At 42.3% G+C, this 17,918-nt stretch overlaps 1 long non-coding RNA gene across 1 annotated transcript; it reads left to right on the forward strand.

Annotated features, from left to right (window-relative positions):
- Nucleotides 1-354: 354 nt before the first annotated feature.
- On the forward strand, nucleotides 355-16,855 carry LOC134807680 (uncharacterized). Its single transcript, XR_010148748.1, has 5 exons — nucleotides 355-2,433; nucleotides 4,072-4,235; nucleotides 14,242-14,355; nucleotides 15,156-15,301; nucleotides 16,134-16,855. It is a non-coding gene; the product is annotated as an uncharacterized LOC134807680 (long non-coding RNA).
- The last annotated feature ends 1,063 nt before the right edge of the window (nucleotides 16,856-17,918 follow it).

Below are 17,918 nucleotides of genomic sequence, written 5' to 3' on the forward strand. Positions count from 1 at the left end.
GCATTCAGGGTAAGCATGTCAGCCTGTGGCTGTCTATGGGGCTGTCCTAGAGCCATGGCCCAATAGGGGGCCCTATGATTCCTAACCTCAGTAACAGGGCCTGGCCATGCATGCATGCTCAGATGATGGGCCATCTGTGCCCTGCCTTGAGCCAACACATAAAGTACCTCACTTGCGAATTAAAGGTAAGGAAGCCTTAGGCTTCCTAGGTCATTATGAATGTGGAAACCAGCCTCTTTTAAGAGGAACTAAAAGAAAGGACCCTACTGAAAATATGCCAAACATATTTTATAAATTACTTCTTTGAACTCTTACTAACCTTGTGAGACAGGATTTTTTATCCCTGTTTTACAGATGGAGAAATTGAAGCTCCAAATGGCTAAGCAATCTACCCAAGATCACACAGCCAGATTGGTGGCATCTAAAATTCGAACCCAGTCCTGATGTGCTGAACTTCGCATCTGGATTTCTCGAAATGTTAAGGATTGATATGCTGGGCTGGTAATTCCTTATTGTGGAGGGCTTCTTTGTGTATTGTAGGATGTCTAGCAATATCCCTGGCTTCTATTCTACATCGTAGTAGCACCCCTACTCCTGTATGACAACCAAAAATATCTCCAGGTAGTTAGTTGTCTCCTGATGGGCAACATCACCCCACTCCCAGTTGATCACTAGTGCCCTGTGTTAACATATGTTTTCTCATATAATTCTCACAACAACCCTATACACTAGGTGCCATTATCATCCCCATTTTGAAGATGAAGAAATGAAACCCAGAGAAATTGGGAGTTGATGAGGGTCACAAAGCTTGTAAATGGCTCTCATTTTTTCCTGGGTATAAAGTGGTAGAACTAGTGAAGATGATGAGAGGCTGAATATTTCAGTGGTTGATACCAGGCAAGTGCAACTCCAAAGTCTTGATTTTATTGCTGCTTTATTAGGCATTTGAAAAATTTAGTGCTTATGACACTAATAACCAGGAGTAGGCTGTTAAAATTCAAATTCTTGATAGAATCAAATTCAGTAGATCTGCAGTGGGCACAGAAATGTGTATTATAAAACATAGCTACACTGATTGGCGGTGCTGTTGTCCAGGGAACCTAAGCGTGAAACATGGAACATTGTGCCCCTAAAAGAAAATTTCGGGAGAAAGAATGGAGATGATAAGCGGAAAGGAGAGGATTTGGGATGAGACCTGACGTGCAACTACTTGCACAATTCAGTTTAACTGCCACACAAAGAGGGCACCGAATATGCATTATACCAAGTGACCTGCAATGCTTGGATTGAGGGGTCTACTGTAGACCTTGGGATGATGCGTCCAATGCCTTCAAATCACTACTCACTCTTGGCTAGTGTTGAATCCCAAGGCTGAGTGGGCTGCCTCCTTTGGAAGCTTAGTGCATCCTGAGGTTCTAAAAATGGTTACAGTGAAACAAAAACAGCTGTGTCAATTTCCAATTTCCGCTCTATTCAGATTCACACTCTGCCTCCTCTCCTCTCTTAGAGGCAGTGGGACACAGGCACACACATGCACTCATTCCACCTCCTTTCCTCCCTCAGGCATGGAAGGACATGAGCGTGCACACAAGCAGGCACACACAGACACACATGCGCGCACTCTGCCGCCTCTCTCTCACTTACTTGAGTTCATTTCCCCATGGAGAGGGAATGTTTCTAGTTTTCCAAAAAGGAATGGCAAACAAGAGAAGCCACAAGAGCCTAGACTACAATAAAATGCTACAATATGCTTTCAAGCTGGAGCGACTAAAAAGCTGGGAAGAGAAAGCGGCAGTATAATGTCTATTTTTATCTTCAACTATAATCTACCCACTTGTAGTTTCATAGCTGTCAGGAGGCAGAAAAGGACATGTAATCAGCCTACCGTTCTCTGCTCGCATCCTACACCTGTGTGGCATGAATGTGGGTGTGTGTGCACGTACACAGATACTTTAACACACTGTCAGAGGGTTTGATTGAACTCACACCTGAAGCCAGATTTTTTTTAGAAGTTGTCCCTTTGTTCATTATTTCTTGGCCAGACACAGAAAATTAGAAGCAGGTTATTGAAACCCATTTTCTGGGTCCTGAAGGATAACTGTTAGCCTTGGATGATCAGAAGGAGCAGCTATGCACCTATTAGTCTTTGTCAGCCTTGGCCACACTGGGTTATGGGGATTCCTAACCTCCTGAACACTACTCACTAGTTTGGTGATTATCTATCTCCTTGAGAGAAGGCAAGTATGGCCCAATGGAAATAGCACAGCCTTGGAGTCGGGACACCTGAGCATCTTGCCTCATTCTGCCATGTACAAACTCTGTGACCTCCAGCAAGTTCCTTTACCACTCCAAACCACAGTGTCCTCATCTGCAGAGGGACGACAACCCCTATTTGATGATTGTTGGGAGAATTCAAGATAATGTATGCAAACAGTAAGTGTTATATGGTAGAGGCTAAAGAAATGCTGACTACTGTTATTTTTGTTATTGCTGTTTTATCTGCATTATTATTTTATTAATAGTAGTCGTAGAAGTAGTAGAGGTAGTTTGGGGTTTGATTTCTACATCTGTTCTATAGTCTTTGTTCTGTTTCAATTGTTACTCTCCTATATTGGTGGTGTGAGGTATCACATAAGGTTCCTACATCATCATCATAAGCAAGGCAGAGGAAGGACCTGCTTTGGGTGTAAGTCTTAGCTTTTGAAAAACGTCTGGGATGCCCTAGTCTCCTTTAACATGCTGGCAGATAAAGGACTTAAAATCTTAATGGAGAAGTTCAGTCCCTTGAAAGCTCCTTCTATCAGAAGCTTCCTTTTTAGCTGTTTCAGTGACATCTTAGTACATATGGGGGAACTGAGAGTAAGTTTGGTGATAATTCTTCAGAAAGTCAAGCACCTGGAGTCATACAGGTCTCCATTCAAGGGCTGTCCCTGCCTTTTATTAACCACATGAACTTGTGTATTTTGTTGAACCTTTGAAGGACTCAAATTTTCTCATCCGTAAAACAATACGTTTACAGTGATATGGTGAGGTTCAAAGTGTGAAAACACTATAAACCCTAGAGGATCAGATAACTGTTAACATGCTACTGTTATCGTAAAATATTGCAGGAGGATGATCTGGCCTTTACAAGTTTTGAAGTCTAAAGAAACACAGTAATTCCTGTGGGCTCCAAACCAGTTTTTTGCAAATGAAGTATTATTTTTGAGCATAGGTCTCCCTCTGTGCATTACTCCCAGCCTGCGTGCGGACCCTGAGCTACACACCACACAGTCATGCCTTTGTCTGGAAGCTCATTAATGCAGCAACAACTTCAACAGAAGAGCAGCTGTGTGGTGGTGTCTGGCTCACTGAGAGGGACACACAGGTCCTGCTGCTGCTATTAAGCATTTGCAAGGTGACAGATTGCCTCAATGACGTGTCCATGTGCTTCCTCATTATAATGCCTCAGGTCTAGAAAAAAAAGCCTGGACCCACCAAAAAGCTTTCACAGATTGGAAAGTGCACAGTTTGGGGGTGTTTAGCACTTCAGCACATGCTCTGTGACTGTGCATTCAAGGCAACATGTCACAAGAAATTAGTCTGCAGCAGGCCACATATGTCAGCCAGCCGGTGGAAGCATTTGCCCAACACCCAGGCAAGAGACTCAGAAGAAAAGGCTGCTCACCTTAAATCGCCCTCACGGTTAGCACATTGGTGAGATCATCCAGAATCCTCTGCTCAGGTACAATATTGCTGTGGAGAAGCAGGAGCTTGGATAAAGGGAGAAGTAACCAGGAGGTGCTAAGGGTGGGGGGGAAAAGGGCATCTCATGCCATTTACTTTGCATCAGGCAGAGAGAGATTTGCGTTGCACACAATATCACATAATATAACAGTCCTGCCAAGTGAGCACTATTAATATCTGAATTTCCAGATGGGAAGATGGAAGCTAGGAGAGGCCATGTGTCTTGAAAGCCATCTAACTAGGGAGTCCCCCAAAGATCTCTTAAAATCTAAAGTCTACCGACACTCCTTCCCTTCCATTGAGCATGTGCCTGAAATGTGATGAGGTTGATTTTCTTTGTGACAGACTTACCTACACTTGTACATTCAACTATCATCTTCTTCAAAGAAGAAACTGTGGCAGGTGCTATTCCACAACCCATGTTTATGTTCAAGCTTTGCTGGATTCCTGTTTGGGAATTTCCTTCCGAGGCGGGCGGTGTCACATTCATTTGAAGTCAGTCAATAATGGTGAGTTATTGCCTCTTGCAGGTAGGTTTACAAGGGGTAAAGAGAATGATTAGGACTGCATTGTTAAAGTCTGTGCAGGAGATGACTGAAAGTCAGGGGCAGTAGTGGTGGAGGCAAGGGCAGATGTGAGAGAATTGAAAAGATACAGTGACTAACTTGCTACGGGAGAAACATTTGCAGCTTGGGAGACTGTATCTATAGTAGTGCAGTTTTCTAACTAAATATAGCAGGAAGAGGAATGATTTTCTGGAAAAATTGGTGGTGGTAGGGGGGCAGATAGGGAAGGAAATGGGCAGAATGTGCTCCCTGTAAGACTTAGGCATTGGTTTGGAAGTTAGGAGAGAGTTCCAAACTGTTGCCAAAGAGTTGGGACTTTCTGATGAATGAATGACCAAGGAAACAATGGGAGGAGATATGATGGAGAAGGTGGAACAATGAAGAGGGAAGAACACTGAAGCTTAATGATGGTTAAAGGGTATATGAGGAAAGGGAGTGATGTTAGTAATCTTCAAGTAGCAACGCCTCTGTTTCAAGCAGATCTTTGAAGATAGCCAGTTTTAAATCGACTGAACATTTGTGAGAACAGGGAGACAAGCATAGTCATGTGGCTTAGGCCAGTCACCTTGTCCAGGCTTGGTCTTATGAAAATGGTCAAAGCAGGTAGAGTGATGCTAAGTGAAAAAATCAGATGTTTGCCAGCCACTGTGTACACACAGACACTCCCACGGGGCACCCTTCAGCCACAGAGTAAGATTATTTGGGCCTGACTGGCGGAACTCTGCTTTGAAGGGTAAATTTGGGAGAGAAAAATTCAAGCAAATATTCAACCCTTCTTTTCCTACTAATGGGATCTCCATTCTCTGGGATTCGGTGTAATCTGCAAGTTCCTGAAGAGCCACGAAGTGTGGAAGGAAGTAACAGTGTGGTATAGGGCAAGAAGAAAACACTAGCTTATTACAGTCAGTCCCCTCTTAAGACTTCATGCCTAAAACAGCAATTCAGTTTTTTCTCCTGCTTAATTGACGCTCTTTTCCTTAGAGGGGCATGCCATGGGCCTAAACTGTATGGATTATATGTGTTAAACAGAAGGCAGTGTCAGGGAAAACAAAGGAGAAGACATGGGAGAAGACAAAGGCAGGCTAGACTCTGAAACCGTTGTTCATACTGTGGCAAACACTTCAGTACTCTGGGCTTTAGCTTCCTCAATGTCAAATGAAGGCTTTGATGTGGACTCTTAAGTTTGTCCCTACTCAGATATCAGAGAATATCTGTGATGTACAAGCGAACATGCAAACCCATTTATACATGTATTTCACAAATAACAGTTCCCAGTAATCGGAGAGTACTTAAATAAGGCCAAAATAAGCCCATGGTTTCTTTGATAGCTGGGTCACAGAGGCTCTGACCTCCATCTGTTTTCTTCCCTAAATTTCACTGCAGTCCTCAGGATTGCAATGCTAGTACAGAGGTGTCCTCCTCTTTGCTCATTTGCTGCCTCCTCCAGGCGAATTAAAAGCCTGATGCAGCCCTCAAAGGGGCATCTGATTAAGTAATGGTGTCTGATAAGATTCATGCTGGAACCTTGAAAGTCTCAAAGAGATTGAGATTGGCCAGCCCTCAAGCTCCTGCTTTCACAGTGCCTTGCTTGATTCTCTGAAGACCTCAGTGTAAGCCTCCATTCTTATAACGTTACATTAAAAACCTAAGCTCCTTACTATGGTCTGTAAGTCCTAAATGACTGGGCCTCTGCCCACCAGCCCAGGTTCCTAATGCTGTGCTTCCTGGTTGCTAAGCTCCAGCCACAGTACCTTTCTTATGGTTGCTCAAATACACTTAACCCCACCTCTCCCTCAGGCTTCTCTCTGCATCTGACCCTTTTGCACCTCCAACATCTCTCTTTCTTTCTTTCTTTCTTTCTTTTTTTTTTTTTTATTATACTTTAAGTTTTAGGGTACATGTGCACAACGTACAGGTTTGTTACCTATGGATACATGTGCCATGCTGATGTGCTGCACCCATTAACTCGTCATTTAACATTAGGTATATCTCCTAATGCTATCCCTCCCTCCTCCCCCTACCCCACAACAGGCCCTGGTGTGTGATGTTCCCCTTCCTGTGTCCATCTGTTCTCATTGTTCAATTCCCACCTATGAGTGAGAACATGCGGTGTTTGGTTTTTTGTCCGTGCGATAGTTTGCAGAGAATGATGGTTTCCAGCTTCATCCATGTCCCTACAAAGGACATGAGCTCATCATTTTTTATAGCTGCATAGTATTCCATGGTGTATATGTGTCACATTTTCTTAATCCAGTCTGTCATTGTTGGACATCTGGGTTGGTTCCAAGTCTTTGCTATTGTGAATAGTGCCGCAATAAACATATGTGTGCATGTGTCTTTATAGCAGCATGATTTATAATCCTTTGGGTATATACCCAGTAATGGGATGGCTGGGTCAAATGGTGTTTCTAGTCCTAGATCCCTGAGGAATCACCACACTGTCTTCCACAATGGTTGAACTAGTTTACAGTTCCACCAACAGTGTAAAAGTGTTCCTATTTCTCCACATCCTCTCCGGCACCTGTTGTTTCCTGACTTTTTAATGGTCGCTATTCTAATTGGTATGAGATGGTATCTCCTTGTGGTTTTGATTTGCATTTCTCTGATGGCCAGTGATGGTGAGCATTTTTTCATGTGTCTTTTGGCTGCATGAATGTCTTCTTTACTGGTACCAAAACAGAGATATAGACCAATGGAACAGAACAGAGCCCTCAGAAATAATGCCACATATCTACAACTATCTGATCTTTGACAAACCTGACAAAAAGAAGAAATGGGGAAAGGATTCCCTATTTAATAAATGGTGCTGAGAAAACTGGCTAGCCATATGTAGAAAGCTGAAACTGGATCCCTTCCTTACACCTTATACAAAAATCAATTCAAGATGGATTAAAGACTTAAATGTTAGACCTAAAACCGTAAAAACCCTAGAAGAAAACCTAGGCAATACCATTCAGGACATAGGCATGGGCAAGGACTTCATGTCTAAAACACCAAACGCAATGGCAACAAAAGCCAAAATTCACAAATGGGATCTAATTAAACTAAAGAGCTTCTGCACAGCAAAAGAAACTACCATCAGAGTGAACAGGCAACCTACAGAATGGGAGAAAATTTTTGCAATGTACTTATCTGACAAAGGGCTAATATCCAGCATCTACAATGAACTCCAACAAATTTACAAGAAACAAACAAACAACCCCATCAACAAGTGGGTGAAGGATATGAACAGACACTTCTTTCTTTCTTTCTTTTCTTTGCTTCCTTCCTTCCTTTCCTCCTTCCTCCCTTTCCTTTCCTTTCCTTTGTTTCTCCTTTGTTCCTTTCTTTCCTTTTTCTTTTCTCTTTCTTTCTTTCTTTCTTTCTTTCTTTCTTTTCTTTCTGTCTGTCTGTCTGTCTTTCTGTCTTTTCTGTCTTTCTGTCTTTCTTTCTTTCTCTTTCTTTGTCTTTCTTTATTTTCCTTCTTTCCCAGGCTGGACTGCAGTAGTGTGACACAGCTCACTGCAGCCTCTAACTCTTAGGCTCAAACAATCCTCTCATGTCAGCGCCTCAAGTAGTTGGGACTACAGGTGTGGGCTACCACACCTGGCTAATTTTTGTAATTTTTTTTTTTTTTTTTTTTTTTTTTGGTAGAGATGGGGTTTTGCCATGTCATCCAGGCTGGTATCCAACTCATGAGCTCAAGCGATCCACCCGCCTTGGCCTCTCAAAATCCTGGGATTACAGGCATGAGACATTGCACTCGAACCAGCATCATTTTCTATCCCTATCCCCTTCATGCTCTCTACTTCAGCCAACCTGGCCTCCTTGCTGTTCTCTGAGCCTGCCAACTGTACACTCACCTCAGGGCCTTTGCACTTCCTATTTCCTCCGTGTGGGGTAACATTTACTCTTGTCTGATCTCACATGGTAGCTTCTTCACTTCTTTTAGCTCTCTACTTAAGTGTCACTTCCTCAGACAAGCCTTCACAGAATACCCCATATATAATAAAATATGACATACCAATTTTGTATCATTTTTTTTGCATCCAGCTTTCTTTCTCTTCATAAGCATACTTGATATTGTTATATTTGTTTATTGACTATCTCTGCATACTAGAATGTAAGCTCCAGGAGGACAGTGACTTTGTTCATTGCTTTATCCTGAGCACCTGGAATGGTGCCTGGCATAGGGTTGGTGCTTAATAAGTGCTTTTTGAATGACAAAAAAAAAAAATAACAAACAGTAGAGAATGTGCTCTAAGAGTTATCTCTCTTGGTGGTACAATTCTTTCAACTCATTCCTGTTGTGATTAAGAAAGATAAGATCCTTATTTTCGTGGCCTTTATGTTCTAGCAGGAGAGGTAGTTGAAAAAGTATGCCTATATTTTCATTTCAGATGATAGCATGTCCTATGAAGAACATAAAGGAGGGAAATGGGAAAGACCGTGGCTGGGTTGGGATGATGGAAGTTCTTTTAGGTAGGGTGGTTAGGAAAGACCTCTGTTTCAAAAGATGTGTGCAAGTGAAGAATTGAGGAAATAGCAGGTGTAAAGCCCCTGAGGTTGGAATAAGTTAAGTATATTTGAGCCAACATAAGAATGCCAGTGTAGTTGGAACTTGGTGAACAGGAAGGAGAGTACTAGGTGGGCAGAGGCCCAGTCCTTTAGGACTTACAAACCGTAGTAAGGAGCTTAGATTTTATTCTAAGGGTAATGAGAAGTCATCCACTGAACCAGGCTGGCCCGGTCAAGTTTTAGTGTATAGCCTGTTTATAATTCCACTGGCCTTGACCCTGCTGTGGGATCCAGGTTACACAATCCAGAGTCCCGCCTTCTGGACAGTTTCCTTTATGAGGCTGCATGATGTCCTTTCTCATCATCCGGTTTTAGTTACAGCAAGACAGTCCATCACACACATTTTAAAATAAATATATTTGATATTCATCTGGGAAGAGTCAAGGTCCCATTCTTTGTTTTCCAGGTTTAGGAGAAGGGGTCTACCTCATTTCTCTCTTAATGCCCATACATGATACTTCAGCGTCAAAACTCTGGACTATGCCCTTGAACTGCTAAAAATGTTAGTTAGTACCCACTTGCGCATGCATGTACATGTGCACACCACAAATATACTCAAAGTCTTGCAGCGTTTTGTTTTTTGTTTTTTGTTTTTTTTTTCAGGCAGAATCTTGCTCTATCAACCAGGCTGGAGTGCAGTGGCGTGATCTGAACTCACTGCAACCTCCGCCTCCTGGGTTCAAGAGATTCTCCTGCCTCAGCTTCCCAAGTAGCGGGGATTACAGGCACACACCACCATTCCCGGATAATTTTTGGTATTTTTAGTCTCTACTGAAAATACTCTACTCCTGACCTCAGGTGATCTGCCCGCCTCGGCCTCCCAAAGCGCTGGGATTACAGGCATGAGCCACCACACCCAGCCACTCTTTCAGCTTTAATGTCTATACTTTTTTTTTTTTTTGCTTTTCCAGTAGAAGACCCTTTTTACTTCCTGCATTGGATTTCTAACATAGTGTTGAAAAGTTCTGCAAAATTTCCATGATTTTGAGCCACTCAGAAGAACTTTCTGGCAAAGAACTTTTAGAGATGTGCAGTTCAAAGAATCTCAGGTTTGGAAAAATTTTTAGAGATTCCCATCTTTCAGGTTTGTTTCCAAAAGGGCTAATATCCAGAATCTACAAAGAACTCAAACAAATTTACAGGAAAAAAACAAACAACCCCATCAACAAGTGGGCGAAGGATATGAACAGACACCTCTCAAAAGAAGACATTTATGCAGCCAAAAAACACATGAAAAAATGCTCACCATCACTGGCCATCAGAGAAATGCAAATCAAAACCACAATGAGATACCATCTCACACCAGTTAGAATGACAATCATTAAAAAGTCAGGAAACAACAGGTGCTGGAGAGGATGTGGAGAAATAGGAACACTTTTACACTGTTGCTGGGACTGTAAACTAGTTCAACCATTGTGGAAGTCAGTGTGGCGATTCCTCAGGGATCTAGAACTAGAAATACAATTTGACCCAGCCATCCCATTACTGGGTATATACCCAAAGGACTATAAATCATGCTGCTATAAAGACACATGCACACGTATGTTTATTGCGGCATTATTCACAATAGCAAAGACTTGGAACCCACCCAAATGTCCAACAATGATAGACTGGATTAAGAAAATGTGGAACATATACACCATGGAATACTATGCAGCCATAAAAAATGATGAGTTCATGTCCTTTGTAGGGACATGGATGAAATTGGAAATCATCATTCTCAGTAAACTATCACAAGAACAAAAAACCAAACACCGCATATTCTCACTCATAGGTGGGAATTGAACAATGAGATCACATGGACACAGGAAGGGGAACATCACACTCTGGGGACTGTTGTGGGGTGGCGGGACGGGGGAGGGATAGCATTGGGAGATATACCTAATGCTAGATGACGAGTTAGTGGGTGCAGCACACCAGCATGGCACATGTATACGTATGTAACTAACCTGCACAATGTGCACATGTACCCTAAAACTTAAAGTATAATAAAAATAAATAAATAAATAAAGTTAAAAAAAAAAAAAAAGGTTTGTTTCCACTAGGAATAGGTTATTGGGATCAAGTTATTACCATTTACTTTATCTTCTTTTTTTTTTTTTTTTGAGACGGAGTCTCGCTCTGTCACCCAGGCTGGAGTGCAGTGGCACAACCTCGGCTCACTGCAAGCTCCGCCTCCCAGGTTCACTCCATTCTCCTGCCTCAGCCTCCTGAGTAGTTGGGACTACAGGCGCCCGCCACCATGCCTGGCTAATTTTTTGTATTTTTAGTAGAGACGGGGTTTCACCGTGTTAGCCAGGATGGTCTCGATCTCCTGACCTCGTGATCCGCCCGCCTCAGCCTCCCAAAGTGCTGGGATTACAAATGTGAGTCACCATGCCTGGCCTACTTTATCTTTTAAAATGTTGTTAGGCCAATATTTTAATCCTCTTTTTTTCTTTTTCTTTCGTTTTTTTTTTGAGACAGAATTTTGCTCTGTTGTCAGGCTGGAGTGCAGTGGCATGATCTCAGCTCACTGCAACCTCTGCCTCCTGGGTTCAAGTGATTCTCCAGCCTCAGCCTCCCCAACAGCTGGGACTACAGGTGTGCGCCACCACGCCCAGCTAATTTTTGTATTTTTAGTAGAGACGGGTTTCACCATGTTGGCCAGGATGGTCTTGATCTCTTGACCTCATGATCCGACCACCTCGGCCTCCCAAAGTGCTGTGATTACAGGTGTAATCACTGCACCTGGCCATATTGTAATACTCTTCCAGGTTTGATCCAAATTCGTTACCTTATAAAACTGCCCAGTGGAATATTGGGCTGAGATGGCTAGTATTAGTCAAGGGTAGTGGCAATCCTTTCAAAATTTGCAGGGAGAAAAACATTGTCATATTAGAGGAGATAATTTTCTCAATGTTTTATCCCGAAATTTATTCTTTGACTTTGATGCCTGCTACCACTTGTCTGGTAGCAAGCACTAGCAGACGACCAAAGAAATGAACAAGCAGCAAATGAATATTAATGGAAAAATTCTGAAACAGTTGATCATGCTTGGTTTGACAGCTTGTTTCTTTGTGGACATGTGGGCTCCCAGTTCTACATACAGAGTTTTTCTCCTAGTAAAATTGTTCCTGCTTCACATGATGAAATTCACTATGCTGATATTTTAAGGTATTTGGCAGAACATAGTATTTTGCAAAGAGCGTTATTTCTTCCAGGTTCTTCTTTTCTTTCATAAGTCTGAGAAACATTAAGTTTTAGGGATGAGCTGAGGTCTAACCCTTACAATGTCCCCAAATAAGGTTCTGTCTCTCGGCCACCAGAATGTTTCTGACTAGTTTTTAAAAGGCTGTGTGAAAATGTGGCTACTTCAAGTGTTCAGGGATTCATGTTCACTTACTCATTCATTCGCAAGCCTGGGCCTCTTCCTGTTGTGCTGAGTCATCTGTTATCAGCTTCAAATGACCTTCATCTGCATCTAAGCTTTTATAGAGGAGAAGCTAGAGACATGTCTTCCAGGATCCCCCTCCCCACATGGTTCCAAGTTAGGGTCTGCCCATGACAGCCAATCATGTCAGATTTAGAAGGTGAACAGAAAAAGAGGCCATTATACTCCAGAGGCAGTGTATGCAGATTTGTGAACAGGTGACAGAGGAGGTTTGCAGAAGCTTATAGCAAGCTCCTGTGAATTACCTGCTTTGTGATCCAGGCAGTGGAGGTAGACAATGTGGCTTTTAAAAAATCTTTAGTTGCATGTTCTGCCTGAGATAGGGAGAGGGAGCTTCCTGGAGGTTCTTGACATTTGCAGCAGCTTCTAGGGAATCACAAGTCTCACTGTTGTGGCAGAGATCTTCAGCAAATGCTTGTCTGTTCCTTGCTGCCCCAGCCCTTCCAATGATTGCTCAAGCCTCTGATTCCCTCTATTCAAACCCTTCATCCTTAGAACATGTGGAGGTTGGAGGTTTTAAGAGATGGGACGTTTGGTTGGTCCTATCAGGCATTTTGTGCCACCAACCTTCACAGTCCCATAGTATATCATCAAATGGGTTGTAATCATTTTTCAACTAGCCTAATAATCCCTTTTGATAGCATCAGCCTGGTGGGAAGAAAATCTCTAACACACAAGTCTCAAAGGACTTGAGAGGACACTAATCTGTTCAGATTTTACATCACTGGATTTACCAAACCCTCCTTGAATCTGTTTACGTTTTCAGTGTTACCAGCACTTGGAAAATAATTTCACTCTCCTTCTTTTATTTTTCCCCATAACTATCATGTTTAATGCAAAACCTGGCTGGTATCACTGAAACAGTTCCTTCAGGACTTTCCAAGTTAAACATACTAGGCATGACGAAATCAAACTTTTTCCTAGGAATGTTCTCTTGCCCAATATCTGTGTTAATTATCATACTTGAAGCTGATCAGGGAAGGGTGCTGAAAGCAGCAATGTAATAGACATCTACTACTTCCTCCAAGTTTGCTCAACATGCTCAACATGATTGTGTAAAAATATTTTCATCTTAGCTGTTTCACAGAGAAAAAGCAGCACAGAAGTTCAAATAAAATAAATTTTAAAATAGATATGGAAGCAGAGTGAAGGGATTACTTAGGTAGCTTAACTCTTTAATGGATATAGGCTTAGAGAGCCAGCTGGGCCCATCTCCACCATTGATGAATCCTGATGAATGGACCAAAGTCTCTCCTTGATTAGCATTAAGATGAGTGCAGCTGTTGGCAATGGCCTCCATGTTCTATGCCAGGTGGCTAACAGGGTGGCTAACCCCTTTTTTTGTCAACATAATTTTCTTGACATGTTAAAACATTCCATTGTGTTACCGTGAGTCATGTTTTAGGAAGCATCTCCAGGGCTGATGTTCCACTGTTGCACCACCTCTATGACCCTACCAATTATTAAACTATTGGAAAACTTTCTTGCTACTGGGTCGCTCCTTTGGGTCTTCTCATTGTACTCTACCATCTTTCCACATTTCTCTGTATTTCAGCAATTAAGAGGTTCCTAATGTCTGGCGCAGCTGGGCAGCCCCCAGGGCCTGTACACTCTGTCTGGTTGATACCTGATTCATACCAGCTGTTAAATATTAACATTATGCCAGTGTACATTTGTTGAAGAGCTGAAATCTCAGAATAATTTTATTTCCATTTCACTGTCTCATACTACCATCAATGAGTGACCAATCAGGAATATTCATAATTTTAATGTAATCATATGTAATTTTGGTGTAAAACAAACATAGACACCCACAAATGAGGCTATTAACAGCCTGGTTAGATATTCACTGGACAAGAGAAGGGGAGTGAAACTTCAGAGAAGGGTGCCTTCAATTCTTTTCTACTGTTGGAATGTTAAGCCATAGAGACTGCCCTTCTCTTGTTGTTCCATTCTCAGACCCAGATGTGGCACATGAAACAGAGTTGGCCAGGAAAAAGGAGTCCCTGTAAAGCTCATGTCAGAGAGAGAGAGAGAAGGAAGAAGCATGGATGGGCCTTAAAGATATTCTAGGTGTGTAGGTTATTCACCCCTGAGATGGGTTTACAGTGTGTGGTGAAAGAACCCTGGCTTTGTTGCCACAAACCCGTTCTAATCTGAATACTGATTTGGCCACTTCAGGCTCTATGACTTTAACCTCATTGGGTCTTAGTTATTTTATTTTATTAATATTTATTTATTTATTTATTTATTTATTTCGAGATGGAGTGTCACTCTGTCACCCAGGCTGGAGTGCAGTGGCACAAACTCGGATCACTGCAAACTCTGCCTCCGAGGTTCCCGCCATTTTCCTGCCTCAGCCTCCCGAGTAGCTGGGACTACAGGTGCCCACCACCACGCCCGGCTAATTTTTTATATTTTTAGTAGAGACGGGGTTTCACCGTGTTAGCCAGGATGGTCTCCATCTCATGACCTCGTAATCCACCCGCCTCGGCCTCCCAAAATGCTGGGATTACAGGCGTGAGCTATCGTACCCCGCCTGGGTCTTAGTTATTTTTAAATGGGGATAATTCACAGGGCAGTTGTGGGGATCAAGTGAGGTGGTTAATATATACAAAGCACATAGCACTCAAATGATAGCTGAAACCTGAACCACAAAACAAAAACTACCTGCTCTTCAAATTTCTTATTCTTGACAGTGTGCAGCAAAGGCTCCTGGCCAATGGCACTCTGTGTTGTGAGTGTTTTTTGTTAGTTTCTGTCATGGACTTTCTTATGTATTAGCATACCACCTGAGGGGCCTGTATGCTAATATGAAGGTCCTGTCCAAGAAAAAGGAAATGAGATCCAAGGCTTTCCCTTATCACTTCTAGGAAGATGTGGCCAAGGAGTAACAACTTCCTATTCCTATCCTGTAGCCTGCCAAGCCTGAGAAGCTACCTCCCTGAAAATCTTCCTAGGACTCCTCAGCTTCCTCAATGCTACCAAATACCCACTATCTCCATAGACACACACAAATGTAAGTATGTCAAGTTACCATTTTTCTAAGCTTGTCCTCCCATCATGATCCTCTACCCCATCCCACAGGCTACATTCCATGTCTTCTTGTGGAAACCAGGAGCACTTCCTGACAATGGTGGACATGCCCTTTTGATAGTAAAAGTTGCGTCATAGTCTTCTCACTGCCTCTTGAGCAATGAAGCTCACTTCCTGTGCTTTAATATTTGCAATATGTGATTATTATCTTTAAAGAAGGTGACAAATAGGAGCAATATCAAATACCGGCACAGATTGATTGGTAAAAGCTGCTGGTATACTGTGCTTTAGCAGAATTTGAAGGCTACAATTAAGGCCTTTAGTGACCAGCAATGTCTGTAACGGGTAGGAGAAGGGATGGTGGCAGTCTGTCTGTAGAGCATTTGCTCATCTTATTTTAAAGTGGTCTCTTTGGTTCATGTTATAACAAAAAGACTTTTATAAAGGTAAAAAACAGTAGATTGAATGGATTAGAGAAGTCTTTCTTAGAAAATTATAGAACACAAACTATAGAGATACCCACTCCTAAAGAGTGTTCTATGATTTCAAATTGGAGGGTGTATTGTTATATGTGCAAGATGGGTTTTCTGGTACTTATGTCTACATGAAAAGAAAAGCTAACATGCCGTAAAAAGAAAAGTAGGTGTGTAAGTGTGCATAAACAATATGTCCTGGCTTTCACCTTTATCTGCTAAAGTAGGGTATATAGGCAGGCCTCCTTAAATTTTCAATTTTTGACTTTCTTTAGGGGTGTTTGCACAGTGTTCTGTACTACAATGGATTATGTCCATTTCCTCCTTTTCTTTTTTCTTCAGCCCCTCCACCCACAATGATGTCCTGGTAAGCTACTTGGTATCTTACTGCAACAAGTATTCAATGAAGAAGCTTGATGTCTGTGCTAAAGATGCCATCCCCTGAGGTTCTGAAAGCTGTAAATGCTCAAGCTCCTGCAGCAGTGCTACTCAGGGGAAGACAGCCCCCACTCTCCGTGTCACACTTTGTATCTTGGGCACTAAAGCAGCCCTGCCCTTAATCCATTCCTTCTGCTTTTGCATGTAGCCGCTGTCTACTAAGGGCTCATGCAAATAACTGGGCGAGGTTTACAGGCCATGGTAAGCTCCTGTCCCATCCCTCACAGATGTGTCAATTGCACTTCTTGCAAAATTGCTTGTCCAAGTTGCTAGCTTGTGGGCTGGTCTTCACCTGACATTAGTACTTGGGCAGTTAGAGTTTTTGATCTTTTAGACTATAAGTTTTTAGTGAGGCAGGTTTTCTTTTTAATTCTTCACAGCCATTTTACTTCACAGTAAAATGGTATGGTTTTTGCTGTAGCATACAGGAATATCTAGAATAGTGGGGGTATGGAAAAAATGTTTCACATTTAGTTTAGAGATAGTCTTCTTTTACATTTTCTTATATTCCATGTTGTTAATTTCTAGTATTTGTTAATTTCTGTCATTCGTTTATTCAACATTTATTGAGCTACTCTGAAGAGATAACACTGTATCCTGAACCAATAAATATGACTACTACAGTCTCTGCTTTCAAGTTTCTATAATTTTGGGGAGAAAGGGAGATAAACACGAAAACAAAATTCTGTTGATGAGTGTAAATGGAAACACTCAAACATTTATTTCCAGAGGATAACTTATGAAAAGGAAAACATTAATCCCAGCCAGATGAGGGGATCAAATGATATTTCTCACTTTCACTTTGCCACCCAATCTCAGACACTATCCTCTCTGGGCTGACATTGACTTCCTCCAGCTGACAGAGGCATCATTAGTGAGTCCTGAGCTGCCAGTATGGTCTAAAAACTAAAATTTAACAGCCTCCTGAGCTGGGGAAAATCTTAACTGAGAACTGCAAGGAATAGCTGCCTTGGCACAAGCTGTGTGGAATCTTAAAAGGGAGCAGGTTTTGAGGCCAAGATTTATGTTCAACAGCTAATGCTTTAGAGACAGAGTTATATGTAGAAAAGCTGACTCCGTGATTGTCCCTTACTGATGCAAATAAGAGTCACATCTGTAACCCATGCTTTATCTGTTTATTTTTTTTAGACCCTGACATAATATAAAAGGTGAGTATTAAGGCCCACTAAACCTCTGAAGGTCTATCTGCTTATCCCATTGCCGGACAGAAGTAAAAGGAGCCACGAAGATGATGGAAGTCGGTTACCACATCGTCCCTAACTGTAGGGTTTGGTTAGCTGTACATGTCAGTAGTTCTAATGAGGGCTGTGGAGTAATTTGTTAAATAACCGAGTGAGCATGCCAGTCAGAAGCTGCTGGATGAGAGCGCAGCATCAATTAGAGACAAAGGAAATCGCTTGCTTTTCTCTGCAGCGAGCGGGCCCTTGGAGGCGCGGCACTAGCTGGTCCAGAAAAAGCAGAGAAAGCAGAGGGAAGGAGTGGGGGAAGGACAAGGCAACTCAGCCCCCTGGAAGTCTGAGGGGTGATAAAGAAAAAGACCCCTCGCTCACGCTGAGCAAACACATATGACCAGAGCGGAGAGTGGAAAGAAAACCCTGCAGTCCCCAGGGAACTTGACAGAGAGCATCTGACAGCCAGACTGAGTGACCAGCCAGACCATCTGCTCCC

This window comes from Pan troglodytes, chromosome 11, assembly GCF_028858775.2.
Source record: "Pan troglodytes isolate AG18354 chromosome 11, NHGRI_mPanTro3-v2.0_pri, whole genome shotgun sequence".
Classification (NCBI taxonomy): Eukaryota; Metazoa; Chordata; class Mammalia; order Primates; family Hominidae; genus Pan; species Pan troglodytes.